Source organism: Oryctolagus cuniculus, chromosome 8 (genome assembly GCF_964237555.1).
Source record: "Oryctolagus cuniculus chromosome 8, mOryCun1.1, whole genome shotgun sequence".
NCBI lineage: Eukaryota > Metazoa > Chordata > Mammalia > Lagomorpha > Leporidae > Oryctolagus > Oryctolagus cuniculus.
The window spans coordinates 126,859,860-126,885,190 of record NC_091439.1 but is presented as its reverse complement, the minus strand read 5'-3'; the positions used below and the strand labels follow the sequence as shown (position 1 = coordinate 126,885,190).

The 25,331-nt window shown below is 39.7% G+C and overlaps 1 long non-coding RNA gene across 2 annotated transcripts in view; it reads right to left on the bottom strand.

Annotated features, from left to right (window-relative positions):
* Positions 1-22,197, bottom strand: part of LOC127487137 (uncharacterized) — a 117,149-nt gene extending 94,952 nt beyond the window's left edge. The window contains exons 1-2 of one of the 2 annotated variants that reach the window (XR_011378103.1): positions 22,001-22,197; positions 685-853 (exon numbers count right to left, since the gene is read on the bottom strand). This is a non-coding gene — a long non-coding RNA (uncharacterized lncRNA). The remainder of the gene's footprint in view (positions 1-684; positions 854-22,000) is intronic. The other variant, XR_011378102.1, reaches the window with a different exon arrangement.
* Positions 22,198-25,331: the final 3,134 nt, after the last annotated feature.

The following is a 25,331-nucleotide window of genomic DNA, read 5'->3' as shown; positions in this document are numbered from 1 at the left end:
AATAATAATACAAAAATTTTAAATGTAGATGCCATATTATTCAGTATAAAGATACTTATAAAGATTGTCTTCACTGAATTATAGCTCTTCCATAAACATATACCCTTCTCTCCTCATTTTAGGAGCCTCATCTTGAATTCCAAGTTATGTAATATTAATATACCCACTCCTGCTCTCCTGGTGTTGGTATTTCCTTGGTGGACATTAAATTCTCAAACTTTCCACATCTTTTTGCTTGACTATATCTCTTGCATGTAGCATACAGATGTCCAATTAGCTGCATGCCCATTCTGAAAGCCATTTTATCTTAATAAAGATTTAGTTCTATTTTTAAATAAAGGAAACCAGCATAGAGGTCTGTTGGAAACCATAATTCCTGGTTGTGCCACGAGTGGAGGAAAAAATATCTGTGGGTTAAGTCTTCCTTGTAAAGATCAATTAATCTCATTTTCATTCCTACTTATCAAACTTTTGCTTTTGGAAGAATTGGATGCATCTCCAGAGCTTTTTCTGGGGTCCTGAAATAGAAATCATCCTATTTCTTGTTGGCTTTCCCATGTCACTTACCACATGTGTTTCTATATGTGGGCATGTGTGTGCATGTCTGTGTGCATGTGAGAGAGGGAGAGAGAGAAACAGAAAAGTGTGCATACAGTAACAATTAGTTTTAGGAACAAAACCTACCTGCCATTCACCTTCATAAAGAGAGATTTTGAGATTTGTTGGAACGTCCTCTCCAGTTAAATCCTCCTCTTCTCTAAACATAACCATCATTTTTATTTGTTTCAGTTGTCCATTGCCTTCCTCTCCCATTTACCTTCTCCACATACACTCTTTGAGAGTGCTTCGAAAGCTGGTGGAAAATGGAATGAAAAGCTAAGTTATGAAGAAAAGTTTGAAATCCGTGTATATATGAAAAGATCTTCAAAAAGTTCATAGAAAGTGCATAGTATGCAGAAAACTATGCATGCATTTCAAAGTATTTTTGCACCACAGTAAACTTACCTTTAAATTCATTTCTCCATGAATTTTTTTGAAGTGTCCTCATGTATGCTTTTTCCTAGGTAATATATTTTGTTAGAAAAGTTTTATGCAATAAATATAAATTTTGAAAGTACAACTTTTGGATTATAGTGGTTTCCCCCCATAACCACCATCCCACCCACAAACCATCCCATCTCCTACTCCCTCTCCCATGCCATTCATTAATTGTACTTGATTTTTAACACTATGTAAGTAGAATTATACCATTTTAGCATATATTACATTGAGCTCTTAATATTTTCATATTGCTGCTGTTAGAACTGCAGAGTTCATTTTTTTCTACTATATCATTTTCTTTATTTAAATATCCCACAATTTTAATTCTTTCTACTACTGATGGACGGTTGAGTTGACCCAGTTTCTGCTGCTAGGAGCATTCTTGGCATGTCTCTGGTGCTCGCAAGCAGTAATTTTTCCAAGGACCTAGACACAGTAGTAGAATTTCTGGGCTGTGTGGAAATGCACCTTCAATTTTATCAGGCCATTCCAAATTGTTTCTCCAAGTGGATACATCAGTTTACATCCTTCCAATGTACAATCCCATCCCAGAGTTCCCCATCCTTCCCAATCTTAATATTGCTCCATCTGCTTTGCAACCTTCTAGATCTGGTCAATGTCTCTCATTTGCCATCAGTGTTTCCCCTTGAACAATTTCTACTCCTTGTGCTGTGCTACCATTTTAGATAGCGCAGGTAATTGAACAGACAGTCCACCATGTCCAAATGAAAGATTTACATGCAAATCTTTACTCTTCATTTTCTTCTCAGATCTAGAAAAAAATGATGCTGAAATTCATATGGAGGCACAAGAGACCTCGAATAGCTAAAGCAATCTTGTACAACAAAAACAAAGCTGGAGGCATCACAATACCAGATTTCAGGACATACTACAGGACAGTTGTAATCAAAACAGCATGGTACTGGTACAGAAACAGATGGATAGACCAATGGAACAGAATTGAAACACCAGAAATCAACCCAAACATCTACAGCCAACTTATATTTGATCAAGGATCTCAAACCAATTCCTGGAGCAAGGACAGTCTATTCAATAAATGGTGCTGGGAAAACTGGATTTCCACGTGCAGAAGCATGAAGCAAGACCCCTACCTTTCACCTTACACAAAAATCCACTCAACATGGATTAAAGACCTAAATCTACGACCTGACACCATCAAGTTATTAGAGAACATTGGAGAAACCCTTCAAGATATTGGCACAGGCAAAGAGTTTCTGGAAAAGACCCGGGAGGCACAGGCAGTCAAAGCCAAAATCAACTATTGGGATTGCATCAAATTGAGAAGTTTCTGTACTGCAAAAGAAACAGTCAGGAGAGTGAAGAGACAACCGACAGAATGGGAAAAAATATTTGCAAACTATGCCACCAATAAAGGGTTAATAACCAGAATCTACAAAGAGATCAAGAAACTCCACAAAAACAAAACCAACAACCCACTTAAGAGATGGGCCAAGGACTTCAATAGACATTTTTCAAAAGAGGAAATCCAAATGGCCAACAGGCACATGAAAAAATGTTCAAGGTCACTAGCAATCAGGGAAATGCAAATCAAAACCACAATGAGGTTTCACCTCACCCCGGTTAGAATGGCTCACATACAGAAATCTACCAACAACAGATGCTGGCGAGGATGTGGGGAAAAAGGGACACTAACCCACTGTTGGTGGGAATGCAAACTGGTCAAGCCACTATGGAAGCCAGTCTGGAGATTCCTCAGAAACCTGAATATAACCCCACCGTTCGACCCAGCCATCCCACTCCTTGGAATTTACCCAAAGGAAATTAAATTGGCAAACAAAAAAGCTGTCTGCACCCTAATGTTTATTGCAGCTCAATTCACAATAGCTAAGACCTGGAACCAACCTAAATGCCCATCAACGGTAGACTGGATAAAGAAATTATGGGATATGTACTCTTTAGAATACTATACCGCAGTAAGAAACAATGAAATCCAGTCATTTGCAACAAAATGGAGGAATCTGGAACACATCACGCTGAGTGAAATAAGCCAGTCCCAAAGGGACAAATATCATATGTTCTCCCTGATCGGTGACAAGTGACTGAACACTAAAAAGGAAACCTGCTGAAGTGAAATGGACACTATGGGAAATGGTGACTTGATCAGCATAGCCCTGACTGTTAACAACTTAATACATTATCCCTCTTAGTAGTTTTTTGTCTGTTCTACTTAATAATTCTGTAATTAATACACAGTTATTCTTAAGTGTTGAAATTTAACTGAAATGTGATCCCTGTTAAACATAAGAGTGGGAATAAGAGAGGGAAGAGATGTACAATTTGGGACATGCTCAAGCTGACTTGCCCCAAATGGTAGAGTTAGAAACATACCAGGGGATTCCAATTCAATCCCATCAAGGTGGCATGTAGCAATGGCATCTCACTAGTCCAAGTGATCAATTTCAGTTCACAATTGATCATAATGAAAGGACTAAGAGTCAAAGGGATCACGTAAACAAGTCTAGTACCTGCTAATACTAACTGATAGAATAAATAAAGGGGAGAGTGATCTAACATGGGAAGCGAGATACTCAGCAGACTCATAGAATGGCAGATGTCCTAAACAGCACTCTGGCCTCAGAATCAGCCCTAAAGGCATTTGGATCCAGCTGAAAGCCCATGAGAATATTTCAGGCATGGAGAGCCAAGACACTCTGGAAAAAAAAAAAAAAAAAAAAAAAAAAAAAAAAAAAAAAAAAAAAACACACCACCCAAATGAAAGATCTCTGTGAGTGAGATCCCAGTGGAAAGAACAGGTCTTCAAAGAAGGAGGTACCTTTCTCTGAAGGGAGGAGAGAACCTCCACTTTGACTATGACCTTGTCTAAACAAGATAAGAGTCGGAGAACTCAAAAGGCTTCCATAGCCTTGGAAACTCATGACTGGAGCCTAGGGAGATTACTGATGCCATAAACAGGAGTGTCAATTTGTAAAGTCAACAACAGGAGTCACTGTGCACTTACTCCTCATGTAGGATCTCTGTCCTTAATGTGCTCTACATTGAGATTTAATGCTATAACGAGTACTCAAACAGTATATTTCACTTTGTGTTTCTATGGGGGTGCAAACTGTTGAAATCTTCACTTAATGTATACTAAACTGATCTTCTATATATATAGAAAATTGAAAATGAATCTTGATATGAATGGAAGGGGAGAGAGAGCGCGAAAGGGGAGGGTTGCGGGTGGGAGGGAAGTCATCGGGGGGGAGGGGGATGCCAATGTAGTCCATAAGCTGTACTTTGGAAATCTATATTCATTAAATAAAAGTTAAAAAAAAATAAAGTGATGCCCAATAAAAAAAAAGCGACTAAATAGCAGTTTGCTTTCCTCAAACTTGTGCTTTATCACTTTCTTCTATTTGGAATAAAATATGACTACAGCTTTTTGAATACTCCATCCAAATATTTAATACCAGTTTCACACCTTCTGTTTCATCTCTAACATCTATATTACATCTCTCTTTTGTACTGTAGATATCTCTTATGTGATAAAGCAAAACAGACCCTAGATTTAGGGACACGATATTTGAATAAAGCAAATTTATTGACTCAAGTGACTAAATACTCCAGAGGTAGTTCTGCCTTTAGGCAAGTTATGATCTAGTGGTTCAAATAGTGGCAGTGAGAGAACACAATTTCTCATTCTCTCCACTCTCTGCTGTGTGACATCATCTGCAGGTTACATCCAATACTGACACTCACACCATGCCCAGTGCATGGCCTCCAGTCCCAGAGGTCACCTCCTCAGTCAGACTGCCCAGGAGAACACTGGTGTTTTCAATCAAATATCTCCTTGCAACTTTTTAGCTCTGAATGGGTTACAGAAGTGTCCCTGAAAAAATAAAATGTTATGGTGGAAGAACTACAGGAAACATTGATTGACTAAAATTGATATGAAATCATTTGAGCCGGGAGTAGGTGTCACTCAAACCACACGGCTAAGGAAGGAGAAAGTGGTTTTCTCAAAGGAAATCACAATCCTATTAGAAGAGGAGTACTGGACAGCCACACAGCAACAAAGGTTTACTGAAGTCCTAGGTTAAGAATATTGTTTTCACTTACATACTTGATATACAGAAACAGTAAGTCTTCCAGGATATGCCTTAAATATTGTCTTCCATGAACCTGCATGTCAACGGAATCATAGAAAGCAGGAGCAATGGAAAATCTGGAACCACAGACTGAATTTAAAATGCCACCTAGGGGAGGGGGTTTGCCTAGTGATTGGGACACCAATTAAGATGCTTGCATCTCACATCAAAGTTCCTGGGTTGGATGCCTAACAATGGCTCCTAACTCTTACTCCCTGCTAATGCAGCCCTGGGAGGAAGCCTTGTTGGCTCACACATGTCAGAGATCTAGACTGAGCTCCTATCATGGGTACGCGTCACTCCTCTGCTCAAAATCTGTCCTGGCCTCCCATCTCCATCACAAAGTCAAACTCTAATCATGACCGGCCAATGCCGGTCAAGTTCAGCCCTCAGTACTTCTCTGAGGTCCTCTTCTGCCATTCTCCCACTTGTTCACCCCATCCAACCACACCGGCCTCCTCACCGTTCCCTGATGACAACACACAAGCTCACTCTGTGTGCCATATAAATTATGGGTCCCAGGTTTACGGCTGATTCCAAGACTGCAATACAACCAGGTGGGAACAGTAATGCATGAGAATGTAATGTTATATTTTTAAATTATATGAATAATGATTTTTGAAAAAATTTTACCTTTTTCATAGACTAAACAAATGACACAGAATCAAATTTAAAGATATAAAGATCTGGGGCAGGCTTTTGGCACAGCATTTTAACTACTGCTTGGGACGCCCATATCCCATATCAGAGTAGCTGGTTTCAAGTCCATTTTCCTGCTTCCTGCTATTGTACCCCAGGTGAGGCAGAGGTGATGGTTCAAGCAATTCGGTCACCCACATGGGAGACCCAGATTGAATTCCTGGCCCCTGGTTTCAGCCTGACCCAGCTCCAGCTGTTGAGGGAAGCTGGGGAGTGAACCAGCAGTTGGAAGATCTTTATCTGTCTCTGTCTCTCCTTACCTCTTTGCCTTTTGAATTAAGCAAGAAAAAAAAAGAAAGGATTTTCTTTAACAATTTAAAGCTTTAAACTATACTTGTACCTTGAAAAGTACTAAATAGAAGGTGAAAGTAAGGAAAAGACTTGCATTAGTCTGGTTTTCATTACTTTAATAAAATATCTGAAGTTAGGTAACTTTATAAAGAAAATGTGTTTATCTAGTCCACAGTTTTGGAGGCTGAAATGTCAAGACTGGCAGCCTCATAGTGAAACCAAATGGAGTGTGGCATTGTGATGGGCCCACGTGCCAGAGGAAGAAACCACGTGGCAGACTGGAAGCCAGAGGGCCACTCGGGACTTAGCCTTGATTTTTACAAAAACCCACTCTCTGTTGAACTAACTATGGTCTCACAAGAGCTACCTCCATCCCTTGTGGCTCAATGACTTTCCTATTGCCCCCCCCCTTTTAAAGATACACCATTTCTCTGGGGCCAACACCATGGCCTGTGGTGCCAGTTCTAATCCCGGTTGCTCCTTTTCCAGTCCAGCTCTCTGCTATGGCCTGGGAAAGCAGTAGAGGATGTCCCAGGTGCTTGGGCCCCTGCACCCGCGTGGGAGATCCAGAAGAAGCTCCTGGCTCCTGGCTTCAGATCGGCACAGTTTTGGCCATTGCGGCCATTTGGGGAGTGAACAAACGGGAGGAAGACCTTTCTCTCTATCTCTCTCACTGTCTCTAACTCTTTCAAATAAATAAATAAAATATTTTTTAATTTTTTTTAACTTTTATTTAACAAATATAAATTTCCAAAGTACAGCTTATGGATTACAATGGCTTCCCCCCCATAACGTCCCTCCCACCCACAACCCTCCCATCTCCCGCTCCCTCTCCCATTCCATTCACATCAAGATTCATTTTCAATTCTCTTTATATACAGAAGATCAGTTTAGCATATATTAAGTAAAGATTTCAACAGTTTGCACCCACACAGAAACACAAAGTGTAAAGTACTGTTTGAGTACTAGTTATAGCATTAATTCACATTGAACAGCACATTAAGGACAGAGATCCTACATGAGGAGTAAGTGCATAGTGTCTCCTGTTGTTGACTTAACAAATTGACATTCTTGTTAATGGCGTCAGTAATCACCCTAGGCTCTTGTCATGAGTTGCCAAGGCTATGGAAGTCTTTTGAGTTCACCGAATCTGATCACATTTAGACAAGGTCATAGTCAAAGTGGAAGTTCTCTCCTCCCTTCAGAGAAAAGTACCTCCTTCTTTGATGGTCCATTCTTTCCACAGGGATCTCACTCACAGAGATCTTTCAATAAATAAAATCTTAAAAAAAAAAGATCCACCATCTCTCATTACTACATAAGAGGCCAAACTTCCAGATTCTGTGAAAATATTATAGTAAACAAAATACTGCTGCAAAGATCTGATACCCCATATCTATACACACCCATGTGCATGAATGTGTACAAACACATACACAAACTGAAATAACTTATGGAACAAATAATGTCAATTAGAGCAATTAAGAGGGGAAATCTATTTGAAGAAATTAAAGAAACCAGTTATTTTCAAGTACTCTGAATAGTTAGAGAATGCACTTAAAATGGTTTTTTTACCTTTTTACTGTGATGTAAATGTAAAATATGTTAGAAACCAAAAAAAAAAAAAAATGACACAAAGACAGAGGAATGAAGATAGGAAGGAGGAAGGGAGGGGCAGAAGAAGGGAATATCATTTCGTTCTTAGACTTTTATCTACGAATCATACTGAATCTGTTAAAATCAATTAAAATTAAAATAAAACATTGACAAAAGCAAATGGCTTTTTAATAAAGGTGAGATGATAATTATTTTAATTTTTCCATTCTAAACTACAACTATTATCAACCACTGACTGGTTGTTCTTTGGATTTAGTTCACCAATCTGAGAATGGTGCTGTGTCTTGCTTCCTTTCTTGAGGTCAGGAAGAACTGGAATCCCTCTGGCTTTGGAGCAGCTGTGTTTTAGCTTGGTGATGCGTCAGCAGGCTTTTCTGCTTCAGCTTCAAAAATATCAAAAGAAATTGTATTTATTTGATCTAACTAAAAATGGATATTTGCTCTTAGCTCTAATTGTTAATACCATCTTACCAGAGGGATTAGAACTCCTGCTCTGCCACTCCCCACTACAACTGCATGGCTCACGTCATCAACATGAAATCTGTCTTCCATGCCTTTCTTTCCAGAACACTTCACCAACCACAATCAGTCTGCTGTATTTCTTTCCTATGTGAGGCTTTGTCCCAAATCACAGATTTTTCAGAGATGCACGCATTGGGATGTAGCAAAAATGTCTGCAACAGTCTACCTTTGAGTGACTGCAGTTTCTTCCATCAAGTCTAAGTACTGCCACTTCTTTAGTCTCCCATCTTAACCGGGCCATTTTTCACATTTTGTGATTTCATTTAATCCCACAACAAACACTCAAACAGAAAAATATCTGTCCCACCTCAGGTAGTCTCTCAGAATGAATCCCTAGGAGTATCATAGGAGGTTAACGGGGAACAATATTTTTTAAAGCTTTCGATATCAAGTTTTCCTTCCTAAAGGTTGTGCACATTTAGGGGATGTCCATTCCTCTGAGTTCTCACCAGCCTATGCTTTCTTTGGTAAGAGAGCTGACAGGAGCACAGAAAATGGCGTCTCGTCTTACCTCAAGATCAGTGGTCAAAATCTTCCCATGTGTGAATCTGACAGACTGAATTCTTTCTCCTTTGAGAACTGTCAATGTGTCTTTTCTAACCATGCCAACGAGAAGTGACAGTTCGCTCCACTCAGCCTCAGAAATGCTTCATTTGCATTGGGCATTTAACAAAGCTTATTTGCATTTCACCTTTAGCATTTGCATTAGGCCAGCATAGGTTCAGAGAACATTTTTCTATTTCTTTTCATAATTATCATGGTCTACTGTTTTTCCCAAGGGCTAACCCTTCATATTTTTTAACTTCATTCTAGGCCCTTTATCCAGACAATGCTCAGAGCAGAACTGATGCTATACAAGTAACTTGTTTCTATGTCAGGACAAATTTAGAAACTAACTAATGGGAGTTGGACTGGGTGATCCCTTTGACTTCTTCCAGCGCTTGTAATTCATGTTTCTCTGATCCATTTGCAGGCCTGCCCTGATAAGCTCACTTCTTCAACCCATGTGATAGTTCCTAAATACAAATTATGCATCAGTATCAGATATCTTCACATCTGGATAAATTTGAATGAGTACCTATAATGAAAGCCTTACAAAGCAGTCATATAATAGTTGATTATTTCTATCATATGGCAATAAAAGTCAAATATTTAGTAATAACTCTCTGATATAGGATGTTTATATTCAAAGATAGCTTGTTGCTTACAATTTTAGTAACTATAAGTAAATTAAAATCACCAATAATTTTTCCACATGAGAGACAGATATAACAATGAATACTTAATCAAAATGAGCTGAGTAAATAAAGCACTATTAAGAAAATTAAGTAATAAAATGTATGTCAAGTCTTTAGCACAGTGTCTTCCAAAATTCAAAACATTTATTAAGCTTCCATTTCATTTCAGGTGTTCTTCTTCAGTATGGAAATTTCAAACTTTATAAAGCCTAAGAATTTTTTGCCCTCACTGAGCTGCCCAATTCCTCAATGCAATAGTTGCTCCTCTGTATCTGTTGTTTCTAAATTCACAAATTCAATCACCCACAGGTTACAAATATTCAGGGGGAAAAAAACTGTGTCTATATTGAACATTTATAGATTTTTTTTCCCTTGTGACTATTCCCTAGACAAAACCGAACTGCAACTATTTACTTAATATTTATATTTCTAGATAAGTAATCTAGAAATTATTTAAAACATGCAAGATGGTATGCATAGGTTATATGCAAATACAATACAATTCTTTATATTTTATATAAAGAATTTGAGCATCTATGTTTTGATATCCAAAGGGGTCCTGGAGCCAACCCCTAATGGATACTGAGGGATGATTAAATATTCTTGCCGGGTAACCAATGCCTAATTCAGAACACATCCAATTATGCTCCAATTTTGGTGAGCCCTCTTCCCAAGACCTTGTCCACTAATTTGCCCAAAAGTCATTTTTGCAAACTCTCCAGGAAACTAAAACCAGTCAGTATTGCAAAAATTAGGTTGGGTTAAATAAAAACTTCTCCAAAGATGTTTAACACAAACAATATTGAAATTTTTATTAATCATCATTCACATTTGGTTATATATACATGGTTGTCGATAAATTATTAAATATTAGATAAAATAGTATTAAAACTTAAAAGCATTAGCAAGGAAAAAGCAATTTCAAAGATCAATCAAATAAAATTTCTAAAAAACAAAAAAAATGGGCAAAAGTAACTGAAGTTGAAATTGGTGACTACATTGATTAACCAACAGAATAAACACCACTAAAAAGGGAGCTCCTATTCTAATTGAATAAGCTGTCAATCAAATGACTGTCCTACAAATAAAACTTTCATATCACACAGATAATATTTTAAGAAAAAAAGATTTGAAGGCTTTAGAGAAGTAGGAATATCCTGCAGGATAGTTGAAACCTAGAATTAGTGACCAAAGCAGAGTGGAATTGCCAAATATTTTTCTTTCTTCTTTCTTTTCTTTCAACCTACAAACAAGTTATAGTCATACAGTCATGGAGCAGCTAGAACTATGAGAATCTACATAATTTGCTCAAGAGAAACCAGAAGGAAAAATTTAGGGCAACAAGAACAGCTGGAAAAATGAGGTAAAAATGTAGAGAGAGGAGCCCCCAAATCCGAAGATGGGAAAATGCTGAAACGATGTTTTAAGCTGCTTCTAGGCTGGTGCCGTGGCTCAATAGGCTAATCCTCCGCCTTGCGGCGCCGGCACACCGGGTTCTAGTCCCGGTCGGGGCGCCAGATTCTGTCCCAGTTGCCCCTCTTCCAGGCCAGCTCTCTGCTGTGGCCTGGGAGTGCAGTGGAGGATGGCCCAAGTCCTTGGGCCCTGCACCTGCTTGGGAGACCAGGAGAAGCACCTGGCTCCTGCCATTGGATCAGCGCGGTGCACTGGCCACAGCAGCCATTGGAGGGTGAACCAATGGTAAAAGGAAGACCTTTCTGTCTCTTTCTCTCTCACTGTGTCCACTCTGCCTGCCAAAAAAAAACCAAAAATCTGCTTCTAGAAGACACACTAAGCAATTTCAGTATGAGCAAATAAATTGCCATCTAAAAAAAACTACCAATACTTCTCAATGGAATATAACAAAACCAACAATCATCACATCATAATACATTCACAATGTACAGGATATAAGCCAAAGTTACTCAAATTATGACAAACCAGGAAAATATGTAAAATTCAAGGGAAAAGTCAATCATTGGAGACCAATCATTAGACATAGGCTCCAGATATAAGAATAAGTGGACTAGAATAAGCAACCACTGTAACTTTGCTCAGTGACATTAAGGTAAATATACTCATAATAAAACTAAATACAGCAAATCTCAGTAGACAAACAGAAAGAATAAAAAGAATGAATGTAACATATAGCATTGATTTTAAAGCTAAAATATCTGAATTAAAGTATTCACAGAATAATTTGAACAGAATATTGAGTATAATAAGAGTCAATGGCCATAAGATAAGTCAATATAAAGTATCCATTCTGATATATAGAAATAAAGGATAATTATACATAAAATTGAACAGATTTTCAGGGAACTGTGAAACATTATGAAAAGACCTACTAGGATATATATGTAATTTAATTCTAGAAAGGAGACAAGAGAAAAATAGGACAGAAAAAATATTTGAATAAAAAAATGAGAAATTCCCAATCTGATGGAAGGTATAAATTTATACAACCAAGAAGATGAGAAATTTCCTATCAGGATATTACAATAACATATGAAATATCTATTGATCAAAGTTTCGAAACCCAAAGAACAAAATGAAATCTTGACCATGTGCAGAGAAAAGTAGCCTAAGAGATACAGAGGAATATCTGTGCCAATAAGCACTGACTTGCCACACTTAATGACAGGGGCCAGAAAGAAACAGGACCACATCTTCCAGCCGCACAAAGGCTTGGGGAGGATTTATCAACTCAGAATTATGTGTCTAGTAAAATTTTCTTCAAAAATGAAGGTGAAAACTTTTCAACTATAAGAAATTTCAAGATAGTCCATTGCCACCAGAACAATAAACAAAAAAATGCTAAACAATGTAGTTCAGGCTGAAGGGAAAATATCAGAGAGGAAATAAAAATCCTCACTCCCCCCCCCAAAATGAAGATCATTAGAAATAGTAAATACTTAGTAAAAATGTACTTTTACTCTTCATTTCTTAAAAATAAAATGTAGTGCAAAAATTGCATTATTTCATATAGCTCATAATGTACATAAACAGGATAAATATGACAAGTACAGAATAAAAACAGGAAACTAGTAAGTGGACCCACATGACTGGAAATTTTCTGCATTTTATATGAAGAGATTTAATGCTAACTCTGAGTGAAAAAGCGTGCCCATAGGAAAACGCTATGTGGAGTGTTAGATTTATCTTGAAAACCCTAGAATAAGCACTAAAAATAAATAAAAAGCACATATCTGAACAAAGAGACACAAATAAAATGTCGAACAAACAGCAATGAACTTTAATGATGCACTTCCTCACATGCAGTTCCTCTTGGTCTGAAGACCTTAAAACCAAAGGGACAAATTATTTGCCCCTTGCAACCAAATCTCCTTGGCAATGATTCTTTTTTTTTTTTTTAAGATTTACTTATTTATTTGAAGAGCATAATACAGAGAGTCAGAAGCAGACACACAGAGACAGATCTTCCATCCGATGGTTGACTCCCTGCAACAGCCAGGGCTGGGCCAGGCCAAAGCCAGGAGCCAGAAGCTTCCTCCAGGTCTCCCGTGTGGGTGCAGGGGCCCAAATACTTGAGCCACCTTCCACTACATTTCCAGGTACATTAGCAGGGAGCTGGATGGGAACTGGAGCAGCCAGGACTTAAACTAGTGCCATATCCGATGTCGGTGCTGCAGGCAGTGGCTTAACCCACTGTACCACAGTGTCAGCCCCAGGAACAATTCCTGTGCCTCTATCCGGAGTCCTTCTCTCTCTCCACAAGAAGCTGCCCAAGTTTACAACTCAACAGCCTTTCAAGTCTTCCTGCTTAAAAAAGTCAGAGAACCTAAGATCTAATTTCAGTATGTCCTCTTTCTGTCTCATTTAATCTTATTTATCAATGCTTTATCAATACAATTTCCATTAAAAAATCTATTTTGATCATATTATTATTTAAAGGGAACAAATTCCATGTATTTCATATATACTGTTTTAAGAGCGTAATTATACTTCCCTAACTACTACCACCATCCCTCTCTCCCTCCCTCCTTTTATTTTTCTTTTAATTTTTACAGCAACATATTTTCAATTCACTTTTAATTTTTTTAAAATATTTCATTAATTTATTAGAGAAGTAGAGCTACAGACAATGAGAGGACAAACAGAGAGGTCATCCATCCACTGGTTCACTCCCCACATGGTCACAATGGCTGAAGATGGGCCGGTCCGAAGCCAGGAGCCAGGAGCTTCTTTTGGGTTTCCCGTATAGGTGCAGGGACTCAAGTGCTTGGACCATCTTCTATTGCTTTACCAGGCCATAACAAAGAGCTAGATTGGAAGGGTAGCAGCTGGAACACAAACCAGTGCCCACATGAGATGCCAGCACCACAGGTAGAGACCTAGCCTGCTACACCTCAGCATCAGCCCCTCAATTCACTTTATAATTTAAGGCTAACCCTCCACTAAAGAAAGAAATCAACAAGTAGTAAGTAGAAAAACCACTGTTCCTAAAGAGTATAGACAAGGGCTATACACAATAATCAAATCTCAAAATGTCAGTTTTGCTATATATATTTTTGTACTCTGTGTATTAGTTACCACAAATCAGGGAAAATATGCATTTGTCTTTTTTGGGGCCTGGCTTATTTCACTAAGTATAATGATCTCCACTTGCATCCATTTTGTTGCAAATGACTGGATTTCATTGTACAGTTGAATAGTATTTCATCATATATATATATATACACATATATATTTATTTATCACAATTTGTTTACCCAGTCATCAGTTGCACATCTGAGTTGATTCCATATCTTAGCTATTATGAGTTGAGTTGCTATTAACAATGGGGGGTACAGTTAACTCTTTCATATGCTGATTTTCATTTTGTTTGGGTAAATTACAGGACTGGGATAGCTGGGTCACATGGTAGTTCAATGTTGGATTTCTGAGGAATCTCCATACTGTCTTCCAGAATGGTTGTTCTAGTTACAACCCCACCCACAGTGTATCAGGGTATCTTTTTTCTCCACTTCCTCACAACATTTTGTGCATTTTCTCTAAATTTCAATAGGATATCCATATGAGCTAGAAGATAACACTCATAATCTTTTTGAGACATACTGGTCTCTACCTTCCATCCTCTGTGATCACTTCTTAGGCTTTTGGCTAAGTTCAAGTGGAGATCCTGTGTGAGACTGTTTTGGAAAAGTGCCATTAAGACTTCTACAAATCCTACTGTTTATCGAATAGGCTCTCTGAGGCCACCTGAAAATCTTTACATAATGAACAGTTCTTCCTGCCTAGATTTACCTCCTTTTTCTCTTAATTTGTCATAGGCTGTAAGAGGCAAACTGGCACAGAAATTTCCCCAGAAAGATCTAGGACTTCACTGAATACTGTTTCACTGTGGTGGACAGGTGTTGTACCCGAGTCCTCACCACTATGAAACAAGGCTCCCTAATGATGACAGTCTCTTCCAGGCCTTTCCAGCTTTCCTAGCCGTTTCATGGAATCTCTTTTCCAATTTTGCTCACCAACCAGTTGCAAAGGCAACGTTTCAAGTTATTTTACAGTGGTACTCATTCCCAATAACAAATTCTATTCTAGCTATTTGTTGCTGAATAAATTCCAGTGTAATTGGGCCTGGTACTATGGCACAGTAGGCTAAGCCTCCATCTGCAGCGCTGACATCCCGCATGGGTGCCAGTTCTTGTCCCTGCAGCTCCTCTTCTGATCCAGCTCTCTGCTGTGGCCTAGGAAAGCAGTGGAAGATGACCCAAGTGCTTGGGCCCCTGCACCTGCATGGGAGACCAAAAACCTTCAGTAGCTGCTACTCCCGTACCCCACTTCATGTCACCATACTAGGAAATGTGTGTGGTACACTGACCATAATCATGAACCAGGGGCAGGCATTTGGCATAGCAGTTATGAAACTACCTGGGGGCTGGCACTGCGGCACAGCAGGCTAAAGCCCCAGCCTGTGACACCAGCATCCCATACGGGTGCTAGTTTGAATCCTGGCTGCTCCACTTCTGATCCAGCTCCCTGCTAATGCACCTGGGAAAGCAGTGGAAGATGGCCCAAGTCCTTGGGCCCCTGCACCCACATGGGAGACCCAGAGGAAGCTCCAGGCTCCTGGCTTCGGATCTGCCCAGCTCTGGCCATTGTGGCTATTTGAGGAGTGAACCAGTCTCTGTCTATAACTGCATCTCATTTTTTTTTTTAAATCCTACAAAACTGACAACTCTAAAAATCAGTGACATCTCACATTTTTGTAGGTCAAGAATTCAAACAGAACTCATCTGTGGGATCCCTCTACATGGCATTGCTGGACTCAGTGGTAACTATTTGGTGGTGCCACGAGGCAGAGCCGGCAGTCACAAAACAGCTTCACTCACTTAGCAGCTATGACCTGAAGCCTGGCCACAGCAAGACCTCCCTTTCTCTCTCTAATCTTTGAAGCAGGATAGTTAGTTTTCTACGTGGAGGCTGAAAGCTCTGAGAGACTGTGGTGAAAGCTTTCATTCTCCTGAAGGGAAGCCCAGAACAGGCACCTGGTCACTTTCACTGTACTCAAGGGGTCAAACGCTCATGGGCCAGCCCCGGTTCTAGAGAAGGAGAAACGTGCAACACCTCTGTGGAGCAGGAATGGGGAGGAGTTTGTTGCCATTTTAAACCTGCTTTACTACGACAGAAGAATATTCTCCTTAACTAGTAAAAATAGCTACGAAAATACTGAAACGCATGGTGAGATGTTGAAACCATTTTATTTAAGATAAAAGTAAGATGCATGCTCTTCCCATTGCTAGTCATCACTGAATGCTGACTAATGCTAACATTAATGGATGTTAACTAGCACAGTAAAGCAAGAACAAGAAATTAAATCATCTAAGAAACTCCTACTGTTCGTAAGTGATATGAAACAAAATTCAAAATATTTAACAAATTATTCGAATTTTAAGAGAGTTTAGCAAGATTCCAAGAAAGTCATTAAAACTAATTTTAATAATCTACCAACAATCAATTAATAAAAATAATTTTAAACTGTGTAATTTTTAAAATTTATTTATTTATTTGAAAGTCAGAGTTACAGAGAGAGGAGAGGCAGAGAGAGAGAGAGAGAGAGAGAGAGAGAGAGAGAGAGAGGTCTTCCATCCAATGGCTCATTCCCCAATTGGTAGCAATGGCCAGAGCTGCACGAATCCATAGACAGGAGCCAGGAGCCTCCTCGGGGTCTCCCACGCGGGTGCAGGGGCTCAAGGACTTGGGCCATCTTCCACTGCTTTTCCAGGCCACAGCAGAGAGCTGGATTGGAAGAGGAGCAGCCAGAAATAGAACTGGTGCCCATCTGGGATGCCAGCGCTTCAGGCCAGGGCATTACCCCGCTGTGCCACAGCACTGACCCCTAAACTGTGTAATTTTTAACTCCAGGAAAAAAATATTAAGTACCTAAGAATAAATCTAACAAAAACATGTAAATGTTCTTTATGAAGAAAATGAGAAATCTTACTGAAAGATGCTAAAACAAAATAAATGAATAAGGAGCTACTCAATGCTCTCACATAATAAGAATCAAGATTCCAATGAAGTAAATTTTACATAAACTCTTTGTAGATTTAGTGTACTGATGAAAATCTCAACAGAGATTTTTACAGAACTGGGCAAGTTGATTTCCCTCAAATATTTAAGAAACTGGAAGAATCAAAACACATGGAAAGTAACAATGAGGTAGAGTGACTTGCTCTACCAGTTATCAAGTTCCATCATAAAACTGTAATAACCAAGATAGTATAAGGATAGGAAATTTGACTGTTATAGTTCAGATATGGTTTGAATGTATTCCCCAAAAGTTCACATGCTGGAAGCTTGGTCCCCAGTGTGGTGATGTTGAGGTGGTTAAACTTGTTAGACCTGGGGCCTAATGGGCAGTGGCTAGGTCACTGGGGGACTTCAGATAGCTCTTTTAAGAGCAAATTATTGGGGCTGGTGCTGTGGCACAATGGGTAAAACTGCCACCTGCAGGGCCAGCATCCCTTATGGGCACCAGTTCGAGTCCCAGCTGCTTCACTTCCCATCCAGCTCCCTGCTAACGTGCATTGGAAAGCAGCAGAGGGTGGGCCAAGTCCTTGGGCCCCTGTACCCACATGGTATACCTGGAAGAAGCTCCTGGCTCCTAGCTTTAGACCAACCCAGCTCAGGCTGTTATGGCCATTTGGGCAGTGAACCGGTGGATGGAAGCTCGCTCGTTCTCTCTCTCTCTCTCTCTGTAATTCTGCCTTTCAAATAAATAAATAAAATCTTTTAAAAACACTGTCCCTCATCATGAGATCCTCACCAAAGCTAAGTAAAAGTCAGCAGCAGGCTTTTGTGCCAACAAAAATTGTGAAGTGAATGAATCTCCTTTCTCTGTAAAGCACCCAGCTTCAACTATTTTGTGATAGTAAAGAAAAGTTCAGAAAAATGCTGACAAAATCGAAGAAATACAGAATTTATCTTACAAAAGAGCATACATCATAGATCAGTGCAGAAAGGTTAGACTTTTCAGGAAAGGCTCTAGATTGATTGGTTAGCACACTGCAAAGAACTAAATGTAACCTGTATTTCCCAACAAGTACAGAAATGTTCTCAAGGTACATAAAAACTATTGTGTTTGAAATACAAAACTGTAAGACTTCCAAAAGGCAACAAAGGACTCTCCCTGTAGGAGTGTGGGAGAGCAAATGACTTCTTAAGCAAGGCAAGACAAAAGTGAAATTCATTCCAAAGAAGCAGAGACTTATGAGGAATCAACTCATATACTTGTGGCAGCTGACAAATCCCAAAGCTCACATGGGAAGGGACCAATTGAAGACATTGTCGTGTGCAGTGAAATCACCAGAGGAGAGTAGGGAGAGCTAGTTTTACTGAACGCACTGCAAGGAAACAGCAGGCAGGTAGGCAGCTCAGATAAGACATGACAACTGCTGCCAAGGTGGACCATTGTCTGATGAGCAGACATATAGCAGCAGTCCGTATTTAGTCAGAGTGACTGCTGTCAGATGCTCCCAAGGGAGCAGTAGACTGAACATCAGAGGCTGGCTGTTACAATAATGACTACAATCCAAGAGGCATACCCGTCATGCTGGTATTTCCTCGGTTAGGAAGAGTTTCCTAGGGCCCAGGAGGATTTCCCAGTAGGTGATCTGCATCTAGGGGTGGAGCTGGGGAGTCTCTATCCACCCCTTTATCTTAAGGAACTCCACCAAATGCCCTGGGCCCACCCTTCATACAGTCTACAAGCTGGAGGCTCAGAAGAGCTTACGGTGTAGTTGCCATTCTACTCCATAAGCATGAGGAGCAGGAAAGTGGATGGTAAAGTTCTGTTCTGAATTTGGGCAGTTCTGAGACTCAGAAATTTCCTTAGTCCACGTTTCCAGATCAAGTCAAAAGGCAGGAAAGAACCAATGGCCTCATTCAAGGCAGCTGGCAGAAGGAATTCCCTCCTGCTCACAGGACAGTCAGCTGGAGTCCTATTGAGGCCCTCAACTGAATGAATGGGGCCCACCCACTACCATGCTGCCAGTTCAAATGCTAATGTCATCCAGAAACACCCTCAAAGACACACCCACAATAGTGTTTGGCCAAATGTCTGGGCACCTTGTGGCCTGGTCACATTGACACATAAAATTAACCATCACACTAATCATAAAGGAAAAGTTTGATAAATTCAGCCACAATAGAATTAGGAACTTCTGTTCATCCAAAAATACCAAAAAACAATTTACATAGCAAGCCACAAACTAGGAAAGGACAATTGCAACACAAGTGATTGTCTTAGTCACCATGGGCTACTACAGCAGAAAACCACAGACTGGGTGGCCTCAGTAGCAAACATTTATTTCTCACAGTTCTGGAGGCCAAGAAATCCAAGATGAAGGTGCTAGCATGCTCAGTGTCTGGTGAGGACACTGCTTGCCTTCTTGTTGTACAACACACAGGGCGAGCGCTAGACTCTTCCAAGGATGCTAGCCCACCATGGGAGTGACAGTCATGACCTCACCTCAACCCAATTATCTCCCCCAAACTCTATCTCCTAATACCATCCCACTAGGGAACAGAGTTTCAACATATTAATTTTGGGGAAACACAAACATGCAGTCCACAACAGTAACCAAGGAAAGATTAATATCTACACAATGTAAACAACCCCTATGACTCAACCTCAATCATAATCAAAGAAATGAAATTAAAACCCAAAAGAGATAGCATGTCACACCCACAAGACTGGTAAAACAACACCAAGTGTTGGTAAGGATACAGAACAACTCTTAGGCACTTTTGTGGGAGGATAAATTGTCAAAAAGTATTTTAGAAAATGATGTGGCGTTGCCTAGTCAATTTGAATGTGCACAGACCCTACAATCTTGCCATTCCACTCTTAGGAATATATCCTAAAAACCTAGAGAAACTCATCGTTACCCAACAAATCTTTACAGAAATTCTCTCATAGATCAGTAACATTCATAATAGCCAAAATCTGGATATAATTCAAACTTCCATCAGCATTAAAAGACTACATCAATTGTGGCATATACATTTAATGGAATATTATACAGCAGTGAAAACAAACTCCTGCTACATGTATCGACACAATATTGGGCACTGAGTAACTGAAGAATGTAATAGTAGCAGTAATAATAATAAAATCTATGTTACCAAGTGCTCATCTGGGCACCATACATATAATCTAACCCCATAGCAATGCTGTGTGGTACATACAATCATTGTTTCCATTTTACAGACGACAAAAAATTAGTGCACACCCTAGTAGTGTACTGAAGCAGGACCTCAAACCAAGGGAATTTTTATGCAGAGTCCATTGGGTCAAATTAAGAATGTTCAAAAACTGGCCTAAGTAAGCAGTGTATTTGGGGCTACACATGCACATCTCTGTTCATCACAATAAGAAGGAAGACATAAAAATGATTCATTCGAAATTATTTTTCCAGGAATGACTGAGGAAAGGATATTTTGGTAATTTTCAAAGTCCTGGAATTATTTTTTCTTAAACTGAATGATGGGTCTGTGGTTGTTTACTTGATTATAATTCTTTAATGTGCATCTATACTCTGGAGTACTGGCATACTCCATGCTATTGTCAAGTGAGTTTTCCTCCCACTCCTCTCCTTTCCTCTCAAATTTAGGCACAATTCCTCCTTAGTATCTGCCATTGAAACTGAAAGCCAGGAGTTTTCTTTCTTATCACATCCCTTCTCCACAGAAGTGGGTCAGTATGACCTTGTCCACAAATGGGGTTAGGCAAAAAGCAAAAACAGAAAAACATGGAGGGAATGTGACTTAATATTTATTATAAATTTTATTTTTAATGGACAAACATTGGATATGATGTTTTCATACATGTATAAATTGTGGGATGATCAAATCAGGCTAATTACTATATTCATCACATGGATTGTGATGAGAACATTTAAAATTCACTCTTCAAAAAATTATATCATCACAGAGAAAGCAAATGCAGGAGTGGAGGAAAAAATAAGGTAATGTAAGGGGAAAAGAGAAGTAAAGATAGAGATGGAGATAAAGTGACACAGTAGAGAGGAAACAGGAAACAAAAGAGAAAAGGAAGATCAGCCAGTAATTTTCTGAGTGTCCTGCATAGTTTACCTATAAAAACAAAACTGAACCATTTAATTCCACTAGGCCATGGATGAGGTCAACTGTCACTGTCTGCTAGGCGTGGTCTAGTTTACATCCAATGATCCAGCGCTCTATAATGAAATGATTAGTTTCTACCTTCACTTTATTAGTCATCTCCGCCCTAATACATCAATACTTAAAATAGTCATTCGGCATCAAATGCAAAACAAAAATTCAAAGAAATCAAAGATGAGTTTGAATCAGTGTATTTACATATGTATTATCTGTGCAATTTATTTATTTATTTGAAAGGCAGAGAGACAGAGGGAGAGAAACAGGGAGACATCTTCCATCTGCTGGTTCATTCCCTAAATGGCCATAACAGCCTGGAGCTGGGCCAAACCAAAGCCAGGAGCCAGGAGCTTCTTCCGATCTTCCACATGGGCCCGGGGCCCAAGCCCTCGGCCATCTTCTGCTGCTTTCCCAGACCAGAGCAGAGAGCTGGATAGGAAGTGGAGCAGCCAGAATTTGAAACTGCACCCATCTGGATGCTGGGGCCTTAGCCTAATAGGAAATCTAGATATGTCTTAAAGAGAACACTAAAGATCCAAGAAGACACGACTTTGCTGAGTTGTTTTGACAAGACTCCTCTGCCCCGGACTGCTAAGCTATGTTGTTTACTGTCTAATATTAGGTGTCCTGGAGAAGAAAAGTTTAAAATGTGAGTAAGGTCTTGCTTTTAGAGGCACTTTTAATGCTTAATGAATATAATTTTGAGACAAATAAAGATATGGTACTAATCACCAGCAAAATGACAATAAATTTAAAGGACAGGGACATTAGTAAATATCCACTCATTGCGAAACTTACCTGATTTTCCTTATAAAAAATGTGTTTCTCCCCTGCAAAATATAGGCACCGGCAAAGACTTCTTGGAAAAGATCCCGGAAGCACAGGCAGTCAAAGCCAAAATTAACATTTGGGATTGCATCAAATTGAGAAGTTTCTGTACTGCAAAAGAAACAGGAGAGTGAAGAGGCAACCGACAGAATGGGAAAAAATATTTTCAAACTATGCAACCAATAAAGGATTAACAACCAAAATCTACAAAGAGATCAAGAAACTCCACAACATCAAAACAAACAACCCACTTAAGAGATGGGCCAAGGACCTCAATAGACATTTTTCAAAAGAGGAAATCCAAATGGCCAACAGGCACATGAAAAAATGTTCAAGATCACTAGCAATCAGGGAAATGCAAATCAAAACCACAATGAGGTTTCACCTCACCCCGGTTAGAATGGCTCACATTCAGAAATCTAACAACAACAGATGCTGGCAAGGAGTGGGGAAAAGGGACACTAACCCACTGTTGGTGGGAATGTAAACTGGTTAAGCCACTATGGAAGTCAGTCTGGAGATTCCTCAGAAACCTGAATATAACCCCACCGTTCAACCCAGCCATCCCACTCCTTGGAATTTACCCAAAGGAAATTAAATTGGCAAACAAAAAAGCTGTCTGCACCCTAATGTTTATTGCAGCTCAATTCACAATAGCTAAGACCTGGAATCAACCCAAATGCCCATCAACAGTAGATTGGATAAAGAAATTATGGGGCATGTACTCTATAGAACACTATACAGCAGTCAGAAACAATGAAATCTGGTCATTTGCAACAAAATGGAGGAATCTGGAACACATCATGCTGAGTGAAATAAGCCAATCCCAAAGGGACAAATATCATATGTTCTCCCTGGTCAGTGACAACTGACCTAGCACCAAAAAGGAAACCTGCTGAAGTGAAATGGACACTATGAGAAACCATGACTTGATCAGCCCTTGTCCTGACTGTCGAGGAATAACTTAATACTTTATCCCTTTTAGTATTTTTTTGTCCTACTTAATACTATTGGTTGAACTCTGTGGTTAACACACAATTATTCTTGGGTGTTTGGATTTAGCTGAAGAGTGATCCCTGTTGGATGTAAGAGTGGGAATAAGAGAGGGAGGACAATTTGGGAAATGCTCAATCGGACTTGCCCCAAATGGTGCAGTTAGAAACGTGCCAGGGCATTCCAATACAATCCCATCAAGCTGGCATGTACCAATGCCATCTCACTAGTCCAAGTGATTAATTTCAGTTCACAATTGATCACACTGATAGGTCTCAGAGTCAGAGGGATCACACAAACAAGACTAGTGTCTGCTAATACTAACTGATGGAATCAAAAAGGGAGAGAACAATCCAACATGGGAAGTGGGATACACAGCAGACTCATAAAATAGCAGATGTCCTAAACAGCACTCTGGCCTCAGAATCAGCCCTTAAAGCTTTCGGATCTGACTGAAGAGCCCATGAGATTATTTTAGGCATGGAAAGCCAAGACACTCTGGCAAAAAAAAACTAAATGATAGATCTCTGTGAGTGAGATCCCAGTAGAAAGAACGGGGCCATCAAAGAAGAAGATAGCTTTCTCTGAAGGGAGGAGGGAACTTCCACTTTGACTATATGACCTTGTCTGAATAAGATCGAAGTCGACAAAGTCAAAAGGCTTCCATAGCCTTGGCAACTCATGACAAGAGCCTAGGGAGATTTCTGACGCCATAAACAAGAGTGTCAAATTGTTAAGTCAACAACAGGGTCACTGTGTACTTACTTTTCATGTGGGATCTGTCCTTAATGTGTTGTCCAATGTGAAGTAATGCCATAACTAGTAATGAAATAGTATTTTACACTTTATGTTCTGTGTGGGTGCAAACTGATGAAATCTTTACTTAATATATACTAAACTGATCCTTTGTATATAAGGATAATTGAAAATGAATCTTGATGTGTATGGAATGGGAGAGGGAGCGGGAGATGGGAGGGGTGCCAGTGGGAGGGAAGTTATGGGGGGAAGCCATTGTAATCCATAAACTGTACTTTGGAAATTTATATTTACTAAATAAAAGTTTAAAAAATGTGTTTCTCTTATATGTACACAATTTAATTAATAAAATTAAATGTTATACCTTTATTATGTTTCTCTACAAAGAAGCCATTTTTAAAATGGATTAGGTTTTCTATTAAAGGCTAGAAAATTATTTAAACTTATTTTTGTTTTTTTTTCCCCAGAAACCATTTATTGATGGTATACAAACTTTGTGCATTTCATAAATACACCTTTAGGAACAGAGTGATAGCAATTCTTCCCACTGTACCCACCCTCTCAGCCCTACTCCCAACCTTCTTCCTCTTCCTTTTGCAGTTCCTATTCTTATTTTTTACTAAGATCTATTTTCGATTAACTTTATACACAGAAGATTAACTAAAGATCTCAACAAACAGTATTAAAAACCTGTTCCTCAACAGTGTTTTGACTTCTCTCTGGCTTCTCCTGTGACCCACTGTTCATGCAGGAGCGTGTTGCTGAGGCTCCATGGTTTGATATGCTCTAGACACTCTCACATTGTTGATCTCCAGCTTCACTCCACTGTGGTCAGAGAAGATGCATGGTATGATTTCAACCTCTTTGAATCTGCTGAGACTTGCTTTATGGCCTGGCCTGTGCTCTATCCTAGATAAAGTTCCATGCAATGGTGAGAAGTTCTGCAACTGTAGCACAAGCACCCAGCCCCTGGTCAATTCCCCCAGCCAGATTCAGGTGTCTCCTCCTGGCTGGTAGCTGGGGGCATGGACACAAACTGGCACAGCTGTTACATATGTCCAAATGGGACCTGCCCAATCTCTGCTAGTTATAGGACACTGGTGCCAGATGGTCAGGGAGAGAGAAATGTGCCCCCTTTTTTCCTCTAGTTTGGCAGGTGTACTGTCTCCCACAGGGCTCCAAGCCAGACTCATGCCAGGCTCCTCCCACAGCTTTATCGCCAGTGGCTTGAGCTGCTTCTGACTGGTCTCACCTCACTCTCCAAAGCTGGTGCTGAGGCTCTCAGCTGTTGTGGTCCTGAGTTGTGCATGTCCACACCCTCCATGTAGACCCACCATGTCCCTCTAATTTGTGTGGAGTTTCCTCTACCATCTTCTCCCTAACTCTTCCCTGAGATTGCAGTCTCTCCACACTGTTTTAAGTACCTTTCCCTAGACTAGAGAGGTAAGCGCCCTCCTTATTCCACCATCTTGGTGCCTCCTAAACTTTTTTACATAAGTATTGATATCAACTTCAACATACTAATCAATCTCTCTGTGGGAGAAAATCAGAA